The sequence below is a fragment of the Papilio polytes genome, unplaced genomic scaffold (assembly GCF_000836215.1).
Source record: "Papilio polytes unplaced genomic scaffold, Ppol_1.0 DF821956.1, whole genome shotgun sequence".
Taxonomy (NCBI): domain Eukaryota; kingdom Metazoa; phylum Arthropoda; class Insecta; order Lepidoptera; family Papilionidae; genus Papilio; species Papilio polytes.
This window is the reverse complement of record NW_013527248.1, coordinates 1,071,920-1,099,688: the sequence shown is the minus strand read 5'-3', so window position 1 is coordinate 1,099,688 and position 27,769 is coordinate 1,071,920. Positions and strand designations below refer to the sequence as shown.

General features: G+C 34.0%; 1 protein-coding gene across 1 annotated transcript in view; it reads left to right on the top strand.

Moving 5' to 3' along the window:
- Positions 1–27,769, top strand: part of LOC106107652 (calmodulin-binding transcription activator 2) — a 118,806-nt gene that overhangs the window by 54,855 nt on the left and 36,182 nt on the right. Inside the window, exon 3 of the mRNA XM_013288606.1 lies at positions 7,708–7,775. The gene's annotated coding sequence lies outside the window, so the exon portion shown is untranslated. The remainder of the gene's footprint in view (positions 1–7,707; positions 7,776–27,769) is intronic.

Sequence of the window (27,769 nt, the reverse complement as noted above, 5' to 3'; positions counted from 1 at the left end):
GTTTAGGGTATAAACTCTAACAGAGATCCATCCATAAAAACTTTCGCATTTATAACATTAGTAAGTAGTAGAGAGTAGACTGCGCTAGGATCACGGTATAAAAGGATTGAAATGTTTAAGTAAAAGTATATTTGAAATACCGTGTAAGATGTTTTACGAGTACCTTAATTACAAAAGCAGCGAAAACTCATGTTACTACTAACACACGTTGAACGCAAATATTAGAAAAAATTTCCTATAAACGCACGAAGCAATCAAACTCAGTCATCATAATGAAAAAAAAGGGTCTAAATCTAAAAAATCTAAATCGGATTCCGAAAGGCTTAAAGAACGAAAGTCATTAAAAATCGCTCGGTCGGAACTCGCGTGTCGACCGGTAAATGGGTCAGCGTACATTGATCGTACAATCGTTCATTCCCGTATCCCGTTATGAACGAATGAACGATTGTCGACTTGGAACGACTTTGTAACAAGTGAGAGAAATGAGCCGGTCTTTTGTTGATTGCATTCCAAAGAATCAATGAATAGGATCACTGATTTTGCACTAATAAATGTCTAATGACTCTCGGTCGACATTGTAGATTGCTATCGGCCATTTCTATAAAAGTTGCAATTAGAATGACATTGTTTTATGTACTGTATACTAGCTGTTCCCGTGCGGCTTCATCCGCATGAAATTATAAAAACTTTATTTTATTGTTTAAATTTGTCAAATTCTCAATTGCAAATATCAAAATTAACGTTACCATAATAACCTTCCTTGCTTAATGTTGGCTTATAGTTTATGGTCCCTTTCCCTCATGTAGGTTTTTCCAATTTATTTACCCCTTAAGTTTAATAGCGTGAAAATGTATAGCTTAAAGCGTGTATTAAGTGTAGGGCTTTTTAATAAAGTGTGAATCATGAAAACCGAGGAATTATTAATTTGAGAACTCACAAATCTAAAAAATTAAGAAAAAGAAAACAATTTAAACAGATAGAGAATTCTCGTTTAACTCTGACATTCTCGACAAAAGTTCTTTACGTTGTTGCTCTGTTTCCGTTGAACGTTTAACTTCGAAACCTTTGTCGTACAAGTAATAAATACGCATTCGGAATACCATCGAAGCTAGTTGAAATTTTTCGAAGACCTTTCTGTACGCTTGATCGGACAACAAAGAACGTTTATATGATAACAAGATTTGGTCCCGAGTTACGATTTGCATGACTGCCGAACTAAGATACGGTAAGTAACTAAGACCGGGCGCTCATGCGCTTGTCCTTGCCTTTGTTGCGTGTGCGATTGTCCATTGTTTTGCAATCAATTCAACTGTTTAGTTACACTACTGAAAATGGAGTATGCCACTTCCATATAATCTCATAGGAATGAAGCGAGACTAAAGAGTTGTGCGATAGTTTAGTTTCAAGTGTGCCCACGCTCTAAGTGAAGCCTGTAGTGTAGACTATAATTTCGTTCCGACTGTTGATTGTCCGTGGCGTTGTTGTTGTCGAAACGCTAATTAGTGCTCTTCCCTTTCCCTTGTGTACAACGACAAGATGGGAAGGGAAGTGGTTGTAGGGCTGCTAGCTTGGCACCTTTACTATAAAAGTATGAGAAAGGTACACTTAGGGAGTGCTTAATCACCATTAAACGTTTCCAAATCCAGCAGTTATTGTTTTACTATGGAGCCTATATACTAAAGACTTCTTAAATGTGTTTTGTACTTTTTCTGTTTACATTTAATAATTGTTGTACAATTAAAAAAGGTAAACGTTAATGGACTTCCACGTCCATAAATTACGCCGTAAACCTTACGTGTTAACACTTGTTTTGTTTTTATAACTTGGTTCAGAGTTGAGATGTTTCTATTTTTTCTAAGTCAAACTTAGCGTGCTTTTAACAATTAAGTAATGATATCTTAATAATTAAGATTTATTATTGGTTGAAATTAATAAGCAACATAAACCTGGTTCCGTATTCCGCGTACTTAAGTAAAAAACTGTGAATTTCAAGACAATAAGGAACTTATAAGTAATAGACAGGAATTTTATTGCTTAAAGAAATAAATGTGTGTTTGTATGTGGAAGAATAGAAGCACTTTAGTTGTAAAGTCACCTTGAAAATAGATAAACATGTTTGGAATGAAGATCGCCGCTATCATGCAAGCGTGGGCTTTTTGCCTCGCCCCCGTCGGAAGCCGGCCGTTTGTTTTGGCTTTGCCTTATCACGAATAATGTTTTTACCTCCAGCTATGTTATAGCTTCACAAATATCTCTATAACAATGTTTCTGAGTTAGGAAGAATATTCCTGTATTGTCACATTAGTTTAGATTGACTTGTGTTTTATATTTTGAGATCTTGACGAATTTCTGTAACAATCAAGTCCGAGGATAGAGATTTAGAATGGACGTTACTGGCTGAAATGCATTAATGTCTTAAAAGAATAATAAAAAATACATACATGCAAGACTAGTATTGTAATAAAATATTTTTAAACGCGTGCACACCTTTGAGTAAATTATCGCCCGACTGTTGTCGCGCTTTGATTCCTATGACCTTATATGGAGGTGCGCACACTACTCGATTGAACAGTCTGCGAAACAATCGACAATCACACATCATTTGTGCTATAGTTTAGTCAAAAGTGTGCGCCCACTATTAGTGTCAATTAAAAACTTAACATAATGGTTGTGCTAGGTAATTAGAAAGGGTAAAAAAAATCCTATTGACCGTGACCTAATTAATAGAAATTTTATTTTATTAAAGATTTTTCCCGTTAAAATGTGCTTAGAATTTTCATCCAGCAGAAGTTGAAGCTTAAAGACCATTGTTTAGAAATTCTAGTACGTACCGAATGCCTGGAGCCTTAACAATTTAGATTCAACAGCCTCCAGCGAACCGAGTTTAAAACCGACAAATTAAATACACTTTTAACCGCAACTAAAGCTGGGCTTCCACGATGCATAGACTGTTAGTGGCGGATATTTTATAAAGAAAAGGATAGAAAGGGAAATAGGATGTTGTAGGTTTTGGAATTTTCCTTCTGTATTCTCTCCTCTGTCCATTAAAGGTAGATAACGCACCCTTTTATTTGCAAATTTTTACGGGGCGCTTTTAGTTGCCTGTTTGGTAGTTTTCTGCTATTTACAATAAAAGTCATGGATTATCCGCTAATTTTGAGACTTGAAATTATTTAGTAACCTTTTTGACGCACGGATACTTTATTACGGCGTATAGTGCAGTATCGTACCATGGAAACCCACCTTAAGTTGCAAGCACCGGGGTTAATGAGGACGTTTAATCTTGCTCCCTAATTGCGGGGGCGTGTGTGTTCTTCGCGGTTACTGTACCGAAGGTGTTACTTATTTTAGATTAAGACAATTTACACAATGGTTACTCGTGCACTAGCGTTTGTAACTCTATTAGGATTTGTTTTAGTCGAATCTAATTTTCATTTGTTTTTGCTTTTTAGATTAAATTTAGAGCTTGAGGAATTAATTTTTCTAAAGGATGAAGGATCTTTTTTTCTTTTACGTCCATTTTATGATGAACTAAAAATTGTGCATGTTTAATCTACGATATTAACATATCTATTTATTTACCACTAGCTGTTGCTCGCGACTTTGTCAGCGTGAAATTAAAATAATAATAGAAATATAGTCTATGTTACTCACAGATAACTTTTCTAATGGTGAATTTTTTTTTATCGGCCCTGTTTTTACGTTAATCGAATGGAATACATACAAAAATACAAATCTTTCCTTTTTATATTATTATAGAGTAGATGTCGTCCGCGACTCTGTCAGCACCAAGTTAAAAAAAATTATTAGCCCATGTATTTTTCCAGATTATCCTCTACATCTATGCTAAACTTCAGCGACAACCGTTGAGCCACTTTGGAGATATCTAGTAACATCCATCCGTGTATAAATCTAGACTTTATGTTCGAGAGTTTATTCCCAAATATTTAGACAATTAAGTTTATTTATGAGGCTTCCATAAGATCGTTTGTCGACTGTTTACGATGCTATTCCAAGCCTGCTGATGGGCTGCCGGTATTTGAAGGAAACCGAAATGTTTAAGCACTTTGTTCATTAACAAGCGGTAACTCATCCGACAATATTTCGATAGTAGATTTTAATATCGTTTACGGGGTAGTGGTTTTTAGTAATAATTGTCCGTACTTAGCTTTCACCCGCGAAAAAACAAACAAAAGTAAGTAGCCCCTGTGTCCTCCCAGATTATCCTCTTCATCTTTGCCAAATATCATCAGATTCCGTTCTGCAGCTTAGGCTACAAGTTCTAAAAAACAATATTCCATCAAAACTTTCGCATTTATAATATTAGTAAAAAGATTGTACGCAGTCTTTGATGATACATTGTATTACCCTAAGACATCTCAGTGCTTGTTATTATTGACGTCAACGTGTTTATGATTCACCTTAAAATAAAAGTCACAGTGTAAAATGGTTGACGTATGTTTAAAATGTGTTTTAAACACTGTTTGTCTATGGTACGGTCTTTAGAGTAAAGCTAACTAACTATTGTACCATAAATATACCACTTTAAATGATTACTCTGCTTTTTAATCTGTTTATTCCACTCGAAACCTTTGACGTTCTTGTTTCTGTTATGAATTATACTGGAATGTTTCACTTTAATGTGGTAGCATAGAGGATGCCATTAAAATATGAATTTATAAAAAGAAAATGAATAAAAAATGTATATGTTTTATTGAATGAAATGGCCAGTTGCCAACGTTTGATTTGTTAGCCTCTCATGGTATTATGGTTTCGGTATAAAAAAAATAATTTAGTGCAATAGAATTGATAGTTGTTTGCAATAAAATGTATTGAATTAACCAGTTATAGACTTTTTTCTTTACGTTCTACTGTTTTATTATTATCTCCCTCTCCTAGAGCAGTGGATAAGGAGGTTAATTGACTTCCCGCCATATACAAATGTGTTATTCGATTTTCGAATTTCATGTTTTCATTTATTTTACGTCCCTACGGTGAAGGAAACATCATGATGCACATATCAGCGAATTATAAATACAGTAGCTGTCACCCACGACTCCGTCCGCTCGGGATTTAAAAAAAAATAGAATTGAGTACCTTATTTGTTCTAACAAACTATCTGCAACGTCTACGCCAAATTTGATCGAAATCCCTTCAGCAGTTTAGGCTACAAACTTCGAAACTTTCCCATTTACAATATTAGTATGATCAATAATTATCAATTTAGTTTGTAGATCAAAAAATATTTCTTGATTGTTACTTTTCTTTCTAAATCGCTTTTCTTCTGTAATAAGTCGCATCCCGATTCCTTCAAAAAGAACACGACCAAGGAGCTTCTAATGAGGATCCCTAATGTTCTCCGCTTTGGAATTGTTGTTTGAAGTAACGGTCGCTTCCGTCGCTTTTTTAATTACACCATTAAAAAGAAATTTTGTTTAAAGTACTCTTGACACGATCATAGTCAATCCAAATTCTTATAACTATTTTACAAGTTTATATTAATAGCTTTTGTCCGCGACGACGTCCGCGTGGAAAAAAAAAGACAAATTAAGTAGCCTATGTGTTCTTCCAGACTATCTTCTACATCTATGACAAATTTTATCCAGATCCGTTCAGCCGTTTAGGCTACAAAATCTAACAAACATCCATCCATCTAAACTTTCGCAAGTATGACATTAGTAAGATGTGTCAATTTGTGATTATGCTTGATTTCTTTTTTTAAGTGTTCTTAAGTCTAAAGGCAGTTAATTTCTGTTGCGCACCATATTTTCTTAAATATCAAAGGACTTTGTCGTAATTTATTGAATTAATAGACAATTTATTTCATTGGAACAACAAATGTACGAGGATTTACGTCGTGGGTTTTGTAAACATAAAATGTTTGTCTATGTGGGCATTCGGTTGTTCAATTAGAAGTATTTTAGTTTCGCGTTGTGTTACAGGATTTCGGTTAATTCATGCGTGGGCATGAAACAGAAGCATCTAAATTGACCTCCCTTTATTAGTTATCCGTTAGTTTGGTCCGAAGTCCAAAATCCCTAAATTCTATTTGAAATTTGTATTAATAAACAAAATACTTACTGTCTGGCCTGTATCACCAAAATGTAAAGTGTCTAATAACAATCTAACGTGTAAATGTGATGGAAATATCGGATCTTGTTACCTCTGACAGTCACGCCATTTTTAAGCTATCTGAGTCTCTATCAGCCAGTGGTGGGACAGGTCCTTAGACTTTTTTACATTTTATGCAGACTGTCTGAATATTTAACCTGTAGTTTCCTTTAACAATGAAATACATGCAATAACAGACAACAAACACAAAAAGGAATAATTTTATTTTATAGCAAATTACGTACAAAAAAAGGTTGTGCAACAAACGAATTTGTTACGCAAAGAATGTTTTGTTCATAATTTATCGGTGGCTTGTGTGTTATTCACAAGGGCCCTTGTGTCGGTGTTGTTTATGAGTAATTGAGTAAATCATTTCTGTTGGAGGCTGAAGTAGACGGAGTTGACAGTAACAATGTAAACGCCGCTCCACGATTTACGAGCAGGCTCTCACTGTCCCAATGAGTATTGTCCATAACTAGAAAAATATGTCATTTGGTTAATTAAAGTAAGCAATATTTTTATAATTAAAAAATAAACTCTATTTTTTAAAGTACATTCTCCATTAGAACTAAATCAGATTTAAACTACCGCACAACTGTTTAGTCTCGCTTTTATTCCTATGAAAATGCGTACACTACTTGATTTTTAGTTGTGCAACTAAACAGTTGAATTGGCTGCGAAAAAATCGACAATCGAACAACAGCGATAATTTAGTCAAAGGTGTTAGCCCGCTCTTAGAAGACATATTCTGACGGCTATGAAGGACGAAAATAATTAGGACAGAGATGATAAAAAGTAATGTTATATAGTATTTTATAAGAATATGATAGTCCATTCATTTGCAGATTGAGATAAATCCATTCATAAACACCTCACCCATTTCAAAGTTGGAAATGTGTTGAAACCAAAATCCAATTCCCTAAACACAGCGCGGACGTCAGGGCGAACGCTTCCTGTTTCGGAACGTACCAAATGGCACTTCTTTAACTAATTCAAGCTACTTAAGTATGCCGCGCCGCGCGTGGATTACACACCCGGCGATAAATCTAAGAGGCAAGAGGTCCCAGCTTGTTTATAAATTTAACATGAAATTTCCAACATGTTTGGCTTCTTCTAGATACGAGAAAAAATGTAGATTTCATTTATAATGCATACAGCGACCGTTGTTCAATTAAAGGACAAACAGAGAGAGGCGTACGAAATCCCGCTGCGGGTGCGAACAAATGGAAGACTTCGTAATTTATTACCGTGTGTGGAATTTATTAAAAAGCGCTGTCAACGCTTTATGTTTGCAAAATCACGTTTAACCTATATACTTTATATCCCATACTTTTGCTTTTATTGTACACTTTTTAATTGGGAGCCCAAACATCTGTTGCTGAAGGGAACAGCTCGATATATTAGGACATTAGCGAAGACAGGTTGAGTCCCGAAAGCAGTTCCTTTCTCAACGTATTTTATTAAGGTATAGATGGCATAGCAGTCGATTCGTCAGAATTCTGGTACCTAATCCTCCTAATAAAAAAAATTCTTTTCGTCACTCTGGCTATTTGATTGTTGGTTGTTTGAGTTAATTTTGTTTGTCATTTGTTTCAGGAAATCGCAGCAATACTCATCAGCTTCGACAAACACGCGGAATGGCAATCAAAGGAAGTCAAAATTCGGTAAGTCATTTTGTACTTTCAAATTTCGAACACACAATTTTAAGATCGGTTAAGAGTTCGAAGTTCTAAAAAGAAATGAAGCTTAATGTCTTTAATTCTTTTCCAGAGATAAAATTACCTCAGTAAAAGGCAATGCATATTAATGTGATAGCAAAGTATAAGTAAGATGTAGTAATTCACAATCGGAATACTAAACTAAAAAAGTATCAACTAGAACATGAATTAAACTATCAGTATAACGTCTTCCTACTTTCGTCCTCGGCTGTACCTAATTTGGCGGCCGACTAGGGACCCGTTCCAACTTGTAACAAGTTTAAGCAAATTAAAACTTCGACCATGACTACTGCTCGCTTTGTCTGCGCCGCTGAAATATTAACTCTTTATGAGAACGCAATGTACTTGTAGAATTCCGATGCGGCCGCGAATCCGAGTCGTTAGTTTAAAATTTAATATGGATCGCGGTTGTAAGTTAGTTCCAGCAGTCGACGGTTTTGGTACGGGATTTTTCACATTAAATCTTCCACTTTGAGCTCATCGGTGTAATAAATAGAATTTATTGGTTAGACTTTGTGCGGGCGGAAAGTTCGCGCGCTTTAACAGTAAATAACTAATATCGGTATCTAAGTTAAGAACAGAAACATTGCTTTTAATGTATTTATTATTATCTTAATGGCATAATCCTCAATCTCCATGAAAAATCTACTAGACAATGGAAATTATTCAATGTTGACATTATATAACTTTAAACTGGTGGTTTTTACAAATGTAATGTTCGTAAGATACGGGTTTCTTACCACGATTGGGTTGTTTTAGCTCCCGATATTTCGGCACAGTTGCATCCGCCGTGTTGACAGGCTGACTGAAGTGATGCGGAAAAAAATTGGGAGCTAAAACAATTCAATCATGGTAAGAAACCCGTATTGTTTATTGTATTACAACTAAAGTATAATTTGCCTTTGAACTTCATTGATTTTATGGCTGTAGAATTAACCATACTAATTCTAATATAGTGAGATTGTGTATCGAATTGTTCAATTAATCAGTCGGTAATATTAATTAATAGCTTCATTAGCGCAGCTGTGAGCATTGCTCTATTGACTTGATCCCGCTCATTTCATCTGATCCAGGCAATTGAAGGCTACCCATTAGATAATTACACATCAAACTATTTAATACATTAACATATTAGTGTGGATTTGAGTTGATACGCACGAACTAAACCGTCGCATCTGTTTAGTCTCGATTTAATTCCTATGAGCTTATATGGAGGTGCGGACACTGCTCGATTTTTAACTGTAAAACAATTGACAATCTTTTTTTTCTATAACATAAGGTGGCAAACGAGCAAGCGGCCACTTGAATCCACTGAAATGGAAAGCGACCGCCGCCCATAAACATCCACAGTTGCAGATGCGTTGCCTACCCTTAATTGACGGAGGAGACGCAGATAAAGAGGACATTTACCTTACTATGCGTCTCCTCCACCGTCAAATCCACTTTTCCTTCCCATCCTTTCCTCTTAAGAAAAGGGTGGAAAGGGCTTATAGGCCTTTAACTAAATTATCGCGCAATAGTTGTGAGATAGTTTTTTTAAATTGCGCCCGCTTTTAGTAAGCCTTGATCTGTCTACAATTCACATAACCTTTAGTGTTTACACGCTTCGATGGTTTTGAAATGCAAAATGTGGTACTCATCGTTATAACAATATCAACGATGTAGTAGATCCGCTGTTGATGGATCTGGCTCGAAGGACCAATTTGTATTAGACGTCAAAAAAGTATCATGCGCAGTTTGACGACAAGGAGGCTGACTTTTAACTATGTGTGGTCTAACTAAATTGATGATTATATATATAACAATATGTTTCAAATTGATTTTTTATTCACTTTTGTAATCGATGTGATTTTTTTGTTATATTCTAGGATACGAAAACGCTGGTGTAAACTTTATGTTTTTTATTTCATTCTTACGTGTATATAAATTGTCGGAGTTTTTAAAATATGAGGTATTGGAGTTTATTAAAGTTTCCTTTTGATCGCACTTAACGACTTTATTAATTCAAGCGAAAGCAGTTTTTTCAGATTTGTGGCAGTTTGAATTAATTCCGTTCGAAGTTTGTGTACAGTCACGCTCGGAATGGATCTAAGTTCAATAGGAACTGTAACAAAACTAGAAGTAATTTAGAAAACTGAAATTATTTTAGCGTTGAGTTACGTTCTCTCGCCACGAAGCTTAGGGTCAAAGTATTGCAATAAATCGAATCCTTACGGGCTATAAAGCCAATGAAGAGAAACAAGCAATAACAACTGAATTCGCGGTAGTTACAGCTTTTTATTTGGATACTAGCTGTTGCTCGCGACTTCGCCTGCGTGAAATTAAAAAAATAGTAAAAATTTAGCCTAAGTTACAGTGATAATTACTTTTAATGGTGCAAGAATTTTCGAAATCCCGTATTTTCTAAGTTATTTCAATACATACAAAAATCGAAAAATACAAATCTTTCTTCTTTATAATATTAGAATACATTAATATTTTACGTATCAAAAGTAAGTTCAGACAATTTAAAATGTTTAACATTTGTCTTCTACATTGTACTCTTTTACTATGCTTGTAAAAGTAATTTCGCAAAATTCCCTAAGGACATTTTGACATATGTTTTTGAAACTCTTTGATATTTTTCTGATTTTAGTAGAATTCTTTTTTATTTATCCCTGATATTAAAAAATACATAGATGAAAAAAATAAATAAACCGTATTCATTTAATACATATACTTTTTTTTATGACATAAGGTGGCAAGCGACCAAGCGGCCACCTCAATCCGCCAAAATAGCGAAGCGACCGCTGCCCATAGACATCAGGAATTGCAGATGCGTTGCCTACCATTATCCGACGGAGGAGGAGACGCACATAATGAGGATATTTCCCCTTCCTATGCATCTCCTCCACCGTCAAATCCACTTCCTCTTCCCATTCTCTTCTTATAAGAAAGGGACTAATATTAGGCTAACTAAAAGGTTATACAAAGATTAGATTGTTTGTTGGTATTGATAAGCCTCGAAAACTATTGACCAGATTTCAAAGATTTTTGACTATTAGCAAGATGTATTATCAATAAGTAACATAACTTACAAACGAGACATTAACGGAAAGGGAATGGAAAAAAGGAAATATATGAATCACATATTCTTTGCCACCAGGAGGAACTTGGAGCGGATCGCTAGTGTTATAAAGTACTAGTTTACGCCCGCATAAAGAAGAAAAAGCAAAAGTAAATAGCCTATGTGTTATTCCAGATTATATTCTACATCAATCATCAAATTTGGCATAATTTTATCGAAAACCGTTCAGCCATTTAGACTACAAAGTCTAACAAACATCTATCCCTCTATCCAAACTTTAACATTTATAATATTAATTAGATTAGTAAGATAATTAACGAAATATTACCGCAGACACAGTCGTAATGATAATATTAAAGAGCCTAGGGAGGTAAGCAACGCCTCGGGCGCTGTCTGATAAATAGGTCTTGTAAAAAGTTCCTCGGTGTCACAAAACGTGGCAATTATATAGAACGAACTTAGCCAGTTTTATGGGCGAAGGGTAAAAGTGGCGGAGTTCTGGAAACTCCTCAAATGGCTTTCCGAGGACTGAAATATATCACTCGGGACCTTTTTTATGAGATAAAGTTAAAATCGGTCAAGTGCGTGCGCGAATGAAATTTTGGTAATATTTTTTCGATTTCTTTGCGGATATTTTCTTTGTCGTTTGAGATATTAATGACGTAATAAGCTCATATTTATAATATTTTGATAAAGATATTATTTATTCTTAAAGTATTGGTTTTTTATGGTTTCTTTTTAAATTTTGTTACACATTTTTGTATGACAAATTTTAATATTTCCATTCGTGGGAGAGTTATTATAAAATAATTATTAGAAGTATAAAATTCATATCAAAATCTTTCAACGCCGTTTCAAATGATATTTTATCTTAGGCTTAGCGGATTAAGATTCAAAATGCAATGTCCGGCTTAATGGGCCGCGTCCACCACTAACGAGCGAGTGATCGGCCAATACCGATTACGTCCGAAGCGAGGGCCGGCCGAGGCGCGGGCTAACGCGGGCTCCAACGGACATGACGAGCTAATTCTCTGTAAATCACTCGATTCATGAATCGATTCTCGTATACGGTATTTATCGCGACGATTAGTCTGATGGAGATAGAAGATTGGAATTAGAGCTGACGAATGAGAATCGATTACGATTGACCATCGGTACGAACTGTCGTCTTCCGTCACTATTAATACTAGAAGTGGTGTGAATTTTTCTCTTTACATTTGTATACATTCGAACAAATATACGTAAGTTACATACTTTTCATTGCTAGTTATTTTAGATGGCTATGAAGGAATACGTTCAGCTGTGAAAACACATTCATTTATAAATCTGAACATTAAATCTTACTTCTTACTAATATTATAAATGTGAAAGTTTAGATGGATGGTTGGATGTTTGTTAGAGTTTGTAGCCTATACTGCTGAAAGGATCTCAATGAAATTTAGTATAGATGTAGCGGATAGTCTGGAAGAACACATAGGCTAATTGGTTTTGTTTTTTAATACCACGCGGACGGCGTCGCGGACGAAAGTTAGTATTAAATAAAATATAAATCAAAATACTTAAAGAATTTTTATAAAACATAGAACATACATAACGTATTCATCTAATAAAAATTAGAGAAGTAAGTCAGTGTGTAAGATCACCAAGTTTTTTTTTAAATGTAATTCTTTACAATACCAACGAGCTGTCCCGATTTTAATTCGCAAGTATAATGAAAAACGTCTTCATTGTAGTTGCCTTGAAGGCTCATTGTTATATGAAATCTCACCATTGGATCCCGTTTAGTCTTCAACAAGCGCTGATATTTCTTTTGTTACGGAAGCTTGGAATTATTCAAATAAATGGATCGCTTGAGATACTTCGAGCTTTATAAAAGTGCCTCTTTATGGAGTGGAAGTGATTTCGGACCGACTTCCATATGTAACAAAATATTTCGTTTATTTTACTTGAAAACAATATTTTTCATTGTCGGATTTAGATTTGTGGATTCTATTTTGTAATAATAATAGTAACTTAAATAAAATTTGCAACTTTAAGTAGATTTAAAAAAGATGTCGCGGAATGCTATTGTGGTATCTTGAGGTAACAAGAGGTAACAGAGGCACAAAGTAAGAAAGCCTGTTAACCTGCTTCACATCTCTTGTACTAAAACAATGTTTTGTATGTGTTAGTCAAGTAAGTAAGGTCAACGAGGAACAAAACTTCAAGAAAAAACTTTTGTATAATTTGTTTCTACAATTATAGCCATTTGTACATTTAAAACAATTTTAAAACTAGCTTTTGCCCGCGACTCCGTCGTGGAATTAGAAAAATCAAAAGCCTATGTGATCTTCCAGACTATCTTCTACAACTATGCCAAATTTAATTGAGATACGTTCAGCAGTATAAACTACAAACTGTAACAAACATCCATCTAAACTTTCGCATTTATAATATTAACAAGATGGTACTACTCACAGCTTCCCTTCTTCCTTTTAAAATTTAACGTTATCTAAAATTTGTCTCAATTTTTATTATAGACCATTTTTTTATACTTTGTCTTTTGCCTATTCATAATTCCCAAGCATTTCTTTTACACTATTTTTATTACTACAAAAGGTATAACTTTTTACTATTAAGTGTTGAATTTGTTTTCCCGTCCCATCTATCACTGCAGAGGATTTGGGTCGTCTCGGCTGCATTTGAGTGGATATCACACGTGCGCAGACTACCTTTTGGTACGACAAACGCGCCAGCGATATTCCAGTTTGCGCAATTGACAAACCTATTCTTAAATTCGTAAAGCACAGAGACGGGTACGTGCTTCGTTGAGTTCGCATCGCCGGCTCTTTTGCAGTAAACGAGGTCGCATGTAATTGATATGCGATTTGGATGCGATAAATTATTTTTTTAGTTTCACAGTATAGTGAATATATTATATATAAAGCGCCAATAGCCTAATGGTTTGGGGCACGGACTACCGATCTGCGGTCGAGGGTTCGTATCCCGCCCTTCGACTATTGTTGTGAACCATATCTCAGCACAAACCTAGAGCTTAGTTGGAATGGTTAAAGGAAATGTTAGTAAATTAACAAAAAATCTACTAAGATTTTTAATAAAAAAAAAACCGTCGAAAGTTAATTTTAATAAGTACATGATGTCACCATTTATGCGATCTTAATTACTTCTTTTTCATGGGAATATTTAAGTTAACTAAAGTAGGCAAAGAAAAGCCGTTAGTACAAATTGTTTTGCCCCTACTATACTATTCTCCCATTTTCAATCGTGACTTTCATTTAAATTTAGTTTCAGCTGTCTATAAATTAGACACAAAAAGATATAAATGTCAAATCACATCCTCGATTGAAACATTAAATGAAACTGTTTACTTGTAGAGTTTGTGCAGTCTTGATTCGATTGTGAATTAGTAATATGAGTGTAAAGTTTAGAGCATCGCCATCAGCAATCAATTAGAGTGCGCCCTCGCCGCTGCTCGCCGGCAGATTTGATTGCCCCCGCCCCTCTCTTTACCTCTTGCCTCTTACCACTCGCCCCCAATGTTAACGCGTCGTGCATTTTAATGCGAACAAACGAGTTGAAGAAAATGCATTCAATTTGTTATTAAATGAATTTTAGAAACTGCGCTTACTACATTTATTAATGTTATATTGATTTATTCTGCACTAGACTTCCTTATACCTTTAAAATAACTAAAATATGAATTAAACTCTCACAATACTGTTAGTGAGTTGAGTTTCCACATCAAGAAGCCAATCCACGGCTCATAAGTTACCATCAAATAAATCGAAATGCTATGAATCTAATTCGGAGTCCTCAGATCGTATCTAACGATCTCCATTTGAATACATCTATCGCTGTCTTCGAGCCCCCGGAGACGTGTGATCAATCGTCTCGTCGTCAAGGTGAAGTCGATTTTAAGCAATGTAAATAAAGTTTTATTTGCATTGCCAGAAAGATTTAATGTGTTTACAACTGGAAGGCACAAGTCATTGCGGTCTTTCTGTGTCATGGAACTAATAATGTTGATTTGTAATGTTAATGGTAGGAGCTGCCTCAATCGTTTCTTAATTGACTTACTAGTTGTTGCCCGCGGCTCCATCCACGCTAAACAAAAAAAATGGCCTTTGTGATGTTTCTCACACGAATTTCTGCTAGCTTCATTGAGTTCTGCACGTACAAAGAAACAAACATCCATACATCTAAACTTTGGTATTTATAATATTAGTAAGAAGTACGATTACCTAAGACTTGTTATTGTTTAGAAGATAAACGGTGTTAAATAAAAATAGTAGAGGTTCAATTTTGGGAGCTATAAAACTATGTTGTTCATATTAAACTGCTTTTCAGGCTTCATCTTTCGCTTTTACAATTTAAGTAAAATTTCAATGTAATACGATCAACCCATGATTTATGTCTTAAAATTCCAGCTAATAAAAATCGATCTTCAAATCCCGTTTCCCGAACCGCGCTATATAAATCAAGCTGCACAAATAAGCCGTGCGGGGTGAGCCGGGAGGGGATCAGGGTTGTGGCGACGTCGGCAAATAATGTCCGGCTCCGGGACTAAACCGCCCACAAATTACAACGACCGTTCCCCCACAGCCCGGACTTCCCCGGACATAAAATGCTTAAATGCAATGACATTTTTTAACAACTCATAAATATTTTTATGTCATAATTAATTTTTGTTCGATACATTGACCCTCCTTATAGTGGGATATGTAATTATTTTTAAAAAGGATTAAATTATCAGTAATTTCTGTATTTTACTTTAAAGAAGCTTAGCTTTATCAACTATTTTATAACCAATCGTTTGATAAAACAAAATTGATTTTGTAATTCTATACAATAGACTGAAATTACTTTTGTTTACAATATTTTTCTATTATGTATCCTCTCTAAAAATTGCAATAAACAACACTAACAACTGCACTGTTTTATAAAATAAACAAACACTGCGGCACAATTCCCAAGTGTCGTGTTTGTCGATCGTGGTGAAAAATTCGTTGCTACTCGAATTGAAAAGTCAGTCATCCGAATGCGAGCCGTTTTAATAAAGTGATCCAGGAATAATTCCGGCGCGTCGACACCCCTAGTGCTCTCAAATATACTGGACAATATTTGTTAGCGTTAACACCAATGGCCAACCAAAATTTGAGTAGTTTGTTAGTACTTTAACAAATATTTCTTTATTATCTATGTAAAGTCTTCCTAATATAAATGAGAAAGTTAAGATGGATAGATGAATGTTAGAGTTTGTAGCCTACACGACTCAACAAATTTCGATCAAATTTAGCATAGAATTCTGGAAAAAACAAAAAGGCTACTCACATTTGTTTTTTCAAATTCCACGTGAAAGGAGCCGCGGGCGAAAGCTAGTGTTATAAGTTTAAGGGCCTGTCCCACCAAATAGTAATTGTCTGATAACAATTCAACGTGTAAAATATGAGATGAAATTATCGGTTTTTGTTCCCTTATCTAACAGTGACGTCATTTTTATGCTATTTAAGCCTCTATCAGCCAGTGGTGGTACAGGCCCTAAAAGGCCCCTGTTGTGAATATAGTAATAGTACAAGCTCCCCTATTATATTCTAAATTCGCGAAGGGGTGCGTGTGGCTAGACAGATGTCGTTAGCGTGCCCTACGTCTGGATTTGGTCATCCAGTCACTAAATGGCCTTTTGTGGAAAAAATCTAGACCAATAAATTCTTCTTAATCTGCACTTAGTGCATATTTATTAAGCCGTAGATATTAATATGGTATGTTTGAAAAACTTTTAAATGTACAAATAGTTACTTAGAAAAGAATTCTTTAGCTGAAATAAATGGCTTTTAATTGATTATTCATTTTTTTTTTCGTTCTTTTGTTTTCTGTTCTCTACTATCTTACTAATATTATAAATGTGAAAGTTTAGATGGATAGATGTTGGCTAGAGTTTACCGCCTTAACTAATGATCTAATCCATTTAAAGTTTGGTTTAGATGTAGAGGATAGTCTGGAAAAACGCATAGGATGCTTTCTTTTTTTTAATTCCACGCGGATGGCGTCACTGACAAAAGCTAATATTGCAGTTAATATGGTTTTTTGTTAAACAATTACTTCGCTAGCATTTTTTAGTAAATTTATGGAATAGCTGTTCCCGTGCGACTTTATTCGCATGAAATTATAAAAAATATTTTATTGTTTACATCCGTCAAATTATCAATCAAAAATGTCAAAATGACATGACATGACGACAACCTTGGCAACCTTACTTCCTTGATATTGGCAGCAACTTATGGTCTCTTTCCCACATTAGGGTTTTTATCAAAAATATTTACCCCCTAAGTTGAATAGCATGAAAAAATATAGCCTAAAGCGTGACGCAAGTGTACGGCTTTTTATAACTAAAATAATTACTCAAAAATATGCTGTAACTGCTGACATGTTAGGCAACAGAGAAGTATGTGTTTACGCTTTATTATAATAGTATAGATTTCCAGCGTTCTAAGACTCACGTCACCAAATTTGTCGTTACAAATTGGTCCGCGGATCGATAGGAAATCTGTATGCAGGGCGTGCACCGGTTTCGGATTCCACTCGAGGGTTTTCACTAATTGATAGCTCGAGATGGTCCACCTAAAAGTGCATATTTAATGTTCCTCGTTAACAAAGTTTCTTTTAATTGGAAACGTTTAATGAAATCTCAGTCCCGATCCGAGGTGGAAATTTGTGATACAAAAATTATACAAGTTTTAACTAGTTGTAACCCGGTTTCTGGTGCATGTGATTTATTATTTGAATGACCCTTTAGTTATGTTTTACATTTTTATTTAGGCTTCTTCATTTACTTTTCTCTTCGTTTTTAATATGTTTTTAGAACTATTTGCATTTTATAATGGTACCCCAGAAATAGGCATATTTGATCTATTTTTATTAGTTCTACTCTTTTCACATGTTGGTAATAAACTTCCAAATTCTTTTGTAATGTTATTGTGTACATTCACCATTAAATATCTGTTAAAAAATTTTCTTGTCGGTGCTTTTCTCTATCCAATAATAAATCTTACTTCTTACTAATACTCGTATTATAAATGCAAAGTTTAGATGGATGGATGGATGGATGTTTGTTAGAGTTTGTAGCCTAAACGACTGAACGGATCTCGATGAAATTTGGCATGGATGTAGAGCATAGTCTAGAAGAACACATAGGGTACTTGATTTAGTTTTTTTTTTAATTCCGCGCGGACAGAGTCGCGGGCAAAAGCTCGTATATATATAAACGTAATTAAAGCAATAAATTATGTATCTAGGTAAATTACAAATATCTCAATATACAAAATATTAATTTCTGGTAGTTATTAACCTTTGTCTAGTTTATATTTCTACTGGCTTGTGCACGCGACATCTTCGTGGAATTAATAGACAACTTAATCCCGATTATTTTCTACATATGTGCTAAGTATTAAAAAAATTTTTCATACATCCAAAGTATTTATAATATTAGTATGAAGTATGATTTCCACGTCACGCTACGTAGGTATGCTAGAAAGCTAATTGCACCCCACGGAAGAGTTTTAAATAGATCCTTCAACGTGAACATTTTTCATATTTATTCATAAATTAGTCCCGTCCCGTCCCGCTGAGTAATTACGTATACCTGAATGGATATTGCTATGACAAATGACTTGCCTTCTAACGCCCTTGCTTATTATATGTTCAGGGATTTTTTGCAAGGTTTTCATGTATTACAAGTATAAATTCTATTCATTAAGTACACGGATTTGAATGAATATGTTTTTCTTATTAAGATAATTACGAGTCGAATAAATATCTTCGCGGATTAAGGGTAGGCAACGTATATTTTCAATAGCGGATGTCTATGGGCAACGGTCGCTTCGTTATTTCGGCAAATACAGGTAGCGGTTCGCCCGTTTGTCACCTTATTGATAAAAAAAATGTGATATTTAAGCGGTAACGATTTATATTATTTTAAGATATCGTTCAGCAAACTATCAATCACTTGAGTCTTAAATGTAGTTTAAAAATTATAGTTCAAATAATTACTTACTCGTACATATCGTAGTATCAGCAGCTTTTGTTATCTATGAAGTGGACTATCAGGCTTATACTGAAACGAATTTAGGCATTTATATTCAACTTTACTACTTTAATACGCTTCTGTAGAAAACTAACTACTTTTAATCTATACTATTATAATAAAGCGTAAACACACACTTCCTTGTTGCCTAAGATCTCAGCAATAACAGCATATTTTCGAATAATTCTTTTTTTAATAAAAAGCCCTACACTTACGTCACGCTTTAAGCTATAGTTATATTTTCACGCCGTTAAACTTAGGGGTAAATATTTTGGATAAAAACCCTAATGTGGGAATGAGATCATAAGTTGCTGCCAATTGATTTAGTTTTTTTTTAATTCCGCGCGGACGGAGTCGCGGGTAAAAGCTCGTATATATATAAACGTAATTAAAGCAATAAATTATATATCTACGTAAATTACAAATATCTCAATATACAAAATATTAATTTCTGGTAGTTATTAACCTTTGTCTAGTTTATATTTCTACTGGCTTTTGCACGCGACTTCTTCGTGGAATTAATAGACAACTTAATCCCGATTATTTTCTACATATGTGCTAAGTATTAAAAAAATTTTTCATACATCCAAAGTATTTATAATATTAGTATGAAGTATGATTTCCACGTCACGCTACGTAGGTATGCTAGAAAGCTAATTGCACCCCACGGAAGAGTTTTAAATAGATCCTTCAACGTGAACATTTTTCATATTTATTCATAAATTAGTCCCGTCCCGTCCCGCTGAGTAATTACGTATACCTGAATGGAGATTGCTATGACAAATGACTTGCCTTCTAACGCCCTTGCTTATTATATGTTCAGAGATTTTTTTGCAAGGTTTTCATGTATTACAAGTAAAAATTCTATTCATTAAGTACAGGGATTTGAATGAATATGTTTTTCTTATTAAGATAATTACGAGTCGAATAAATATCTTCGCGGATTAAGGGTAGGCAACGTATATTTTCAATAGCGGATGTCTATGGGCAACGGTCGCTTCGTTATTTCGGTAAATACAGGTAGCGGTTCGCCCGTTTGTCACCTTATTGATAAAAAAAAAGTGATATTTAAGCGATAACGATTTATGTTATTTTAAGATATCGTTCAACAAACTATCAATCACTCGAGTCTTAAATGTAGTTTAAAAATTAAAGTTCAAATAATTACTTACTCGTACATATCGTAGTATCAGCAGCTTTTGTTATCTATGAAGTGGACTATCAGGCTTATACTGAAACGAATTTAGGCATTTATTACTTTAATACGCTTCTGTAGAAAACTAACATCTTTTAATCTATACTATTATAATAAAGCGTAAACACACACTTTTTGTTGCCTAAGATCTCAGCAATAACAGCATATTTTCGAATAATTCTTTTTTTAATTAAAAGCTCTACACTTACGTCACGCTTTAAGCTATAATTATATTTTCACGCCGTTAAACTTAGGGGGTAAATATTTTGGATAAAAACCCTAATGTGGGAATGAGATCATAAGTTGCTGCCAACATCAAGAATGCAAGATTGCCAAGGTTTATAATGACATGTCATTTTGGCATTTGCTATTGATAATTTGACAAATGTAAACAATAAAATAAATTTTTCATAATTTCATTCGGAATAAGCTGCAACGGAACAGCTAGTATTAATTAAAAATCATTTTAAATTGAACACCTACAATTACTTCTTTTAAAGATTTGAATTAGAGTGTCATGTTAATAACACGGCTTCATGTATTTTGATAGCTTTATGATTAAGTCATGAAGTTACCAATTAAAGTAACAAGGCATGTACCGTAAGTAATGGGATATTAGCATGTACCGTTATTGTGACTTACGGCGCATATATTTTCATTTAATTACCCTCTAATGGAAATTGAAGGCGCCCTGTAACAATGTTGATTGTAACAGATCAGAATATGAAATTGAATTAGAGTAACGGCTTGAATTCAATTGAAATAGGTTTTAAACCCTTCGGAAACTATTTATATTGCTTTTAAATTTACATTGAAGGACTCAGCCAAACCACAAAAAACAATTGAAGTGTCAAATAGTATTGATAAAGAAAGTGATAACAAAATTATTTGATTTGAGTATTAAGAGCGTTGGTAACTCAGTGGTTTAAGTACTTGACTTGTAATCAACAGGTTTTAGATTTAAATTCCGCTATTACCAATGTAATTTTAGAATTTTATATGTACACAAGCTGTTCCCGTGTTCCCGGCTTCATGCGGATAAAATTATGAAAATTTTGTTTATATTTGTCAAATTATCAATAGCAAATGTCAAAATGACATGACATGACAAACCTTGGCATTCTTGCTTCCTTGATGTTGGCAGCAACTTATGGTTTTTATCCAAAATATTTACCCTCCAAGTTTAATGTCGTGAAAATATATAGCCTAAAGCGTGACGTATGTGTGGGGTATTTTTTATTATAAAAAAGAGTTATTCAAAAATATGCTGTAATTACTGACATCTTAGGCAATAAAGAAGTGTGTGTTTACGCTTTACTATAATAGCATAGATAATTTACACGACGTTCTTATAGTGAAGGAAAACATCGTGATACCTGCACATATCGGCGAAGTAATTCAAAGATATGTGTGAAGTCAACCAACCCGCAGTGCAGCGGCGTTGACTATAGCCTAGTCACCCTTTAGTGTAGGCTCCGAGCCCCTTAGTGGAGACATATAGTAAGCTCGAGATAATGATGACGTTAAGGATCGAAAATTATGGTTTATAGGTAAACGCTTTAATAAAAAAACCAATGACCATATAGTTTTTATAGTAAAGTTTTTATACTCAACAAGTTTGCCTAGAAATCAATAATGACTAAATAAGAGCCTTGTAGTACTGGGAATGTTGTCATCTGCTACACTCTTTAAGTCGTTAGATTTCCTCGGCTGTTCGTATTAACGTTATTTATTTAAATCGATTGACTATCTGTTTGTTAGTGTAGGTTTATACATTATCATAGAATAGTTATTGACAAGAACGATGTAAAAATACATATTTGTTGACAAATCCTAGGTTGACTCTTATTTATTTAATACTAGCTATAGCTGACTCCGTCCGCGTTGAATTAAAAAAAAACAAAAGTGAGTAGCCTATGTTTTCTTCCAGAGTATCTTGTACGTCTATGCCAAATTCCATCAAGATCCGTTCAGCCGTTTAGGCTACAAACTCTAACAAACATCCATCCATCTAAACTTTCGCATTTATATTAGCAAGATCATTGTATGGTATAATGGTAGTTAGATTACTAACAATTTGTTAATGTTTCTGGTAACAATTCCAAGTACGGATATAGAACAATCATCTTTTTTATCTGTTGAAATGTAACAGTTTAACAATGAAATAGAACCAAAGAAACTTCATAATTATACGCTCGTCAAAAGGAAAGGAAAAGAAAAAAGACTTAATTAGCTGCCTTTAAATCGGCTAACATGGGTAGACCTTCAAAAAAATCAGGGCAAAGTAGAACTCGATAGCAGTAAAATCGTTCTTTTTTTGCGTCCGCCACGAACCGAGGCCCGTCTTATAAACTTTTCAGAATTAACTTTTCACCGCATTCGTAGTATTGTAGAGCCGCATCGCATGTCGCTTGATTGCAATTATTGCGCTCGGTATCTCCACCGGTGTCAGCCCTAAGCTATTTCGAATGTTCTAAAAGCTATGCTAAAGTCGGGCGTGGCGCAAGGTGTAAAATTTGGGCCGTAACTTTTCAAAGGTCATATTTGAAAAGCAATTGAACACGTAAAATGTAGACGTTGATGAATTGAATAATTTGTATTTGGAACTGTTTCAGGGTTGTACATTTAGAAAATTTTTAGGGTTGTCACATCCTATTGTATTAAGAATTTACTCGAAAGAGAATAATCTTTTAAACTTCATAAACACGTACGTTCTAAGCAAAAAACTGTATCAATATGCAAAAGTTCGACACATTTTTACATAATATCAGTTGCCAAGCCATGAATGTCCAAAGAAAACTTATTAATATTAAAAATCCCTGTTTCGTATTGACAATATTTTATTGACAAAACGTGACAACGCATTAACCCTATGGAACAGTCTTTAAACATTCATAGAGTCGCCAAACGTTTGTTAATACATGACAGAGACCGCACGAACAAAAACATATGCGACATTTTGAAATGGGCAGTAACGTGATATTTTATTTATATTCGATCCTCATTAATTTTAAACCACACAACAAAAATCTAACCACATCGGACGTTTCGTGTTGAACTCGCATAATTTATTCGCATTCCCATTGATATATTTATTCCGTATTTTACAACTTTCGAAAGCAACGTTAATCGAACGTTTTTGCACAATAGTGATGGGACAATACAGCATAGACAATGTTTTAGTAAATTAGACACATTGATTAGTGGAAAGAATTTTGTTGGATTTTGTAAATTAGTGTTGTAATAGTATTTTATTATTGAAGGAATCTAGAATTTTTGAGGAATTTTATTTACTTTAATTTTTTTTAAATTTCACTATGAATAGAAAAAAATATGAATTAAATGTAAAGGTAAATAGTAATTCATATGAAAACAATAATTTCAAATTATTACCTGCAAATGTGAGTAAAATAAAATTTTTAAATAAAAAAATAAACCTACTACAATGAATTTAACTATACTCTTTCTCCTAAGTAGTGAGTACTAACTTATTAGTAGTGTAGCAACCAAAATTTACCGTAGCGCTGTTCATTTCTCACATCACTAAACAGAGTTTGTATTTAAATCGGCAAACAGCCGCTACGTGGTGAAAATTGTTCGAATTACATGATTTATGTTCGCTCTATGATCATGCAATCGTTTCAACACTTTAATGGAGCATTAAAGCGTATCTTTTTTTATCGATGATATATTAGGACGTGAATATTTATCTTTAAATTTAATAATGGAAGTAAAGAAAATTTAAAGTTTATTGCTAGTAATAAATACAAAGACAATGAAGGCGCAATTTATCTGTAATATTATAATGAAGCGTAAACACACATAATTTGTTGCCTAAGATGTCAGCAATTACAACGTATTTTTAAAAAAATCCTTTTTTTAATAAAAAGCCCTTCATTTACGTCACGCTTTAGGCTATATATTTTCACGGCATTAGACTTAGGGGGTATATATTTTGGATAAAATCCTAATGTGGGAAAGACACCATAAGTTGCTACCAACATCAAAAAAGTAAGATTGTCATGTATTGTCATCATGTCATGTAATTTTGATATTTGAAATTGATAATTTTCCAAATGTAAACAATAAAGTAAAATTTTCATAATATCTTGCGGATGAAGCCGCACGGGAACAGCTAGTTTAAAAATAATACTCAAAATTAAAGATATATCATTTTTTTGTCTCTTTTAAGAATTGAATTTAAGAACATAGTAAATCGAAATAGAATTCTTAGGTACATTAAAAATATTATCTTCAACTTTTCGGGGATCAAAACCATTTAATCCTGTAATAAAATTAAAAACATCGAAAAATACACTCCAAAAGCAGTAAACAACACCGAAACAAAAAGCGAAATCTCAACCGTACACAAGGGTTCAGGAGTGCCATCGAAAATGTCAGTTTATTTTAATTAGGCTTGAAGAGGCCAATAAAATGAGAGGCGGACGGTCAGGAAATACGGTGGCAGCTTTTTAATCACCTTACACTGAATAAATAGTAGGCGATAAAGGGGGGTAGGGAGGTACACGCACCGCAAGCGATTTGTCAACTAAACGAACCGTCGCTGATTTTCGGGGCGAAGCAACGCATACGTTTTAATGATAGCGATGGATTAAAATTATTTATTTATATTTTTTAGTTTTATCGTAGATCGTATGGCGATTAAAAAACGACCGTGTCGTCAAATCGATGCACAGTTTGCATATTTTTGCATAAAATGGTTTTTGTTAAATCCATATAACATTGTATTAGTTTATAACAGTAAGGTACTGTCCCACCAAATTGTAAATTATCTGATGACGATCTAACGTGTAATATGTGATGGAAATACCGGGATTTGTTCCCTTTTCTGACAGTAACGGCATTTTTAAGCTATCTGAGTTTATCAGCCAGTGGTGGGACAGGCCCTTAGAGTTAGATTTCTGGTATACTAAATTATAGATACCAAAAAAATGATTTTTAGAATGAAGAGGAACAAACCATATACTATCAAATGCTTTTAAAGAGGATGGTGCTTGTGTGGAAGAAAAAATTAAACATTCCACAGACTATTATTGTTTTAAAAACATTAAAATTCCAGGCTATCAAACCTTTGTATATCTAATACTAGCTTTTGCTCGTGACTTCGCCCTCGTGAAATTTAAAAAATATAGCCTATGTTATTCACAGATAAATTATCCTTCAAACGGTGTATGAATTTTTAAAATCAGCACAGTAGTTTTTGAATTATTTCAATACATACAAAAATACAAATCTTTCCTCTTTATAATATTAGTATAGATTAAAGTAAGTAAGTAACAGATTTCAATATTCCGTTAGTACATCTAAGGATATTCTATCCAAGCAAACAAAACTAAGTTACAACCCAAAGAGAAACTAACCAATTCAATTTCACTTTGTCGATTAACATCGCTCGGCGAAAGATTTGAATATCGGATGCGTAAGGACGGGCGCAGTTGTGCGATTGTTTTCCAGCCAATTCAACTGTTTAGTTGCCCACCAAAAATCGAGTAGAATACGAACCTTCTTATAAGTTCATAGAAATCAAAGCGAGACTAAACAGTTCTGTGATATATTAGTTTCAGTACGCACGCTCGTGGTAAACAGTTCTTCTAACATTTAGGAAGAGGGAAGATGTGTATTTTTGACCGACTTCCCAAAAGAAGGAGGTACTCAATTCGTCTGTATGTTTTTTTGTATGTGTGTTACGGCATAACTCTGCCGCTAGTGGACCGATTTTGATAATTCTTTTTTTATCCTAAAGGTAATGCTTGCAGGTCATACAGGCAACATCATACATGCAGGCAACATAACATTTGTTATCTTAAACATTTAACTTTTTATTTTTACATTTTTTTTAATTCATAAGCTAAGTGACGTTAAAATTAAAGTACATGTAGTTAAAATCTAAGGGAAACACAATATATTTTAAGTTATAAACGGTCTAAGTTGTAGAGGTTTTGGGCTCTGATGGGAAGGGAACATATTATTTTTTGAAGTTATAGAGGTTTTTAAGTTACCGAGGTTTGAGTTATCGAGGTTCTACTTTATGACTATTAGAATTATTAGTGAGTAACAAAGGTAATGTTTTATTTTTTATTTTCACGCGGGAGAAGTCGCAAGCAACAGTTAGTAGTTAAAAAATTGGAAGCTTTTGTTTCAAATCTGGTAACAGAATATCAATGGCGGATACGTCATTAATAACGTCGGGTGACTGAGAAGCGTCGTCTGCACATGTTCTTTGTTAAAACCTTATTAATCTACCTCTCGGTTTTAAGGATGATGAATGGGCTCGTCGCTTCAACGTCTTACGTAAATGTTTCTTATTAAGATTTAGTTAAATTAATTCATAATGGTTCTAATTTAATAAAAATGACAATAGTTCGAAATGTGAATAAAACAAAAATAAATATTACAACAATAACAGAAGTTGAGAACAATTTAAAATAAGCACTTGATAATAAGAGCGGGCGCACACCTTTGACTAAACTATCGCACAACTGTTGTGCGATTGTCGATTGTTTCGCAGACAATTCATCTGTTTAGTTCCACAACTACGAATCTAGTAGTGTGTACCTTCAGCTCATAGGAATCGAAGCGACTAAACAGTTGTGCGACAGTTTAGTTTCAGATGTGCACACGTTTTAAGTACCAGGACCATTTTATTCTATTCTAATATCTAATAGTTTTTTTCTAAATGACACTTAACAGATTTCTCGTCTTTGAATCATGAATACCGATTGGTTTTCAAACAGAAAACGGCTGTACGTTTGGTCTCGAGACGAGATTATCGATTCTTACTTTGCTTTGCCGCTTACCGTCAAAGCCGTTTGCTGAACAACTTTTTCAATGAGATATCGGTTTTGTAGAACAGACCCTTGACGTTCAAGTACTATGATTAATACGAGGAAATTCTAAAGCGTTTTGACTTTTATGTTTGACTAGCTTTCACCCGCGAGTACGTCTGAGGGGAACAAAAAAAAGTAGCCTATTTTCCAGACTATCCTCTACATCCATCCTAAATTTCATCGAAATCCGTTAAGCCGTTTAGGCTACAAACTCCAACAAACATCTCCATCTCTCCATCCATCCATCTAAACTTTCGCATTTATAATATCAGTACGAAGTAAGATGTAAGTTTCTTCTTATAGATAAATCCAATTCATTAAAACCAGTTGTTGCTCACGACTTCGTCCTCCTGATACTAAAAAGTAATAAAAAAAAGCATATGTTACTCAACGATAACATAGCTTTTAATTGGTAAAAGAATTGAAATCAGCCTAATTCTTTTTGTGTTATTTCAATACGTACAATAAATCTTTCCTCTTTATAATATAAGCATAGACGACAGGATTTTAAACAGTTTAACACTAATCAGATACTTTTCTGGTATCCAAGTTTCTATTACTTACCTTGTACATTCCTCTTAACAACTGCCACTTTTTATCTACGTTTTAGTAATTTTTTAGTAAGTTAAATTAAATTACTATCATTAGAACTTGTGGAATTTGTCTCTTTTTGACCGACTTCCCAAAAGAAGGAGGTATTCAATTCGTCGGTATATTTTTTTTTTTTTTTTTTTTTTTTTTTTTTTTTTT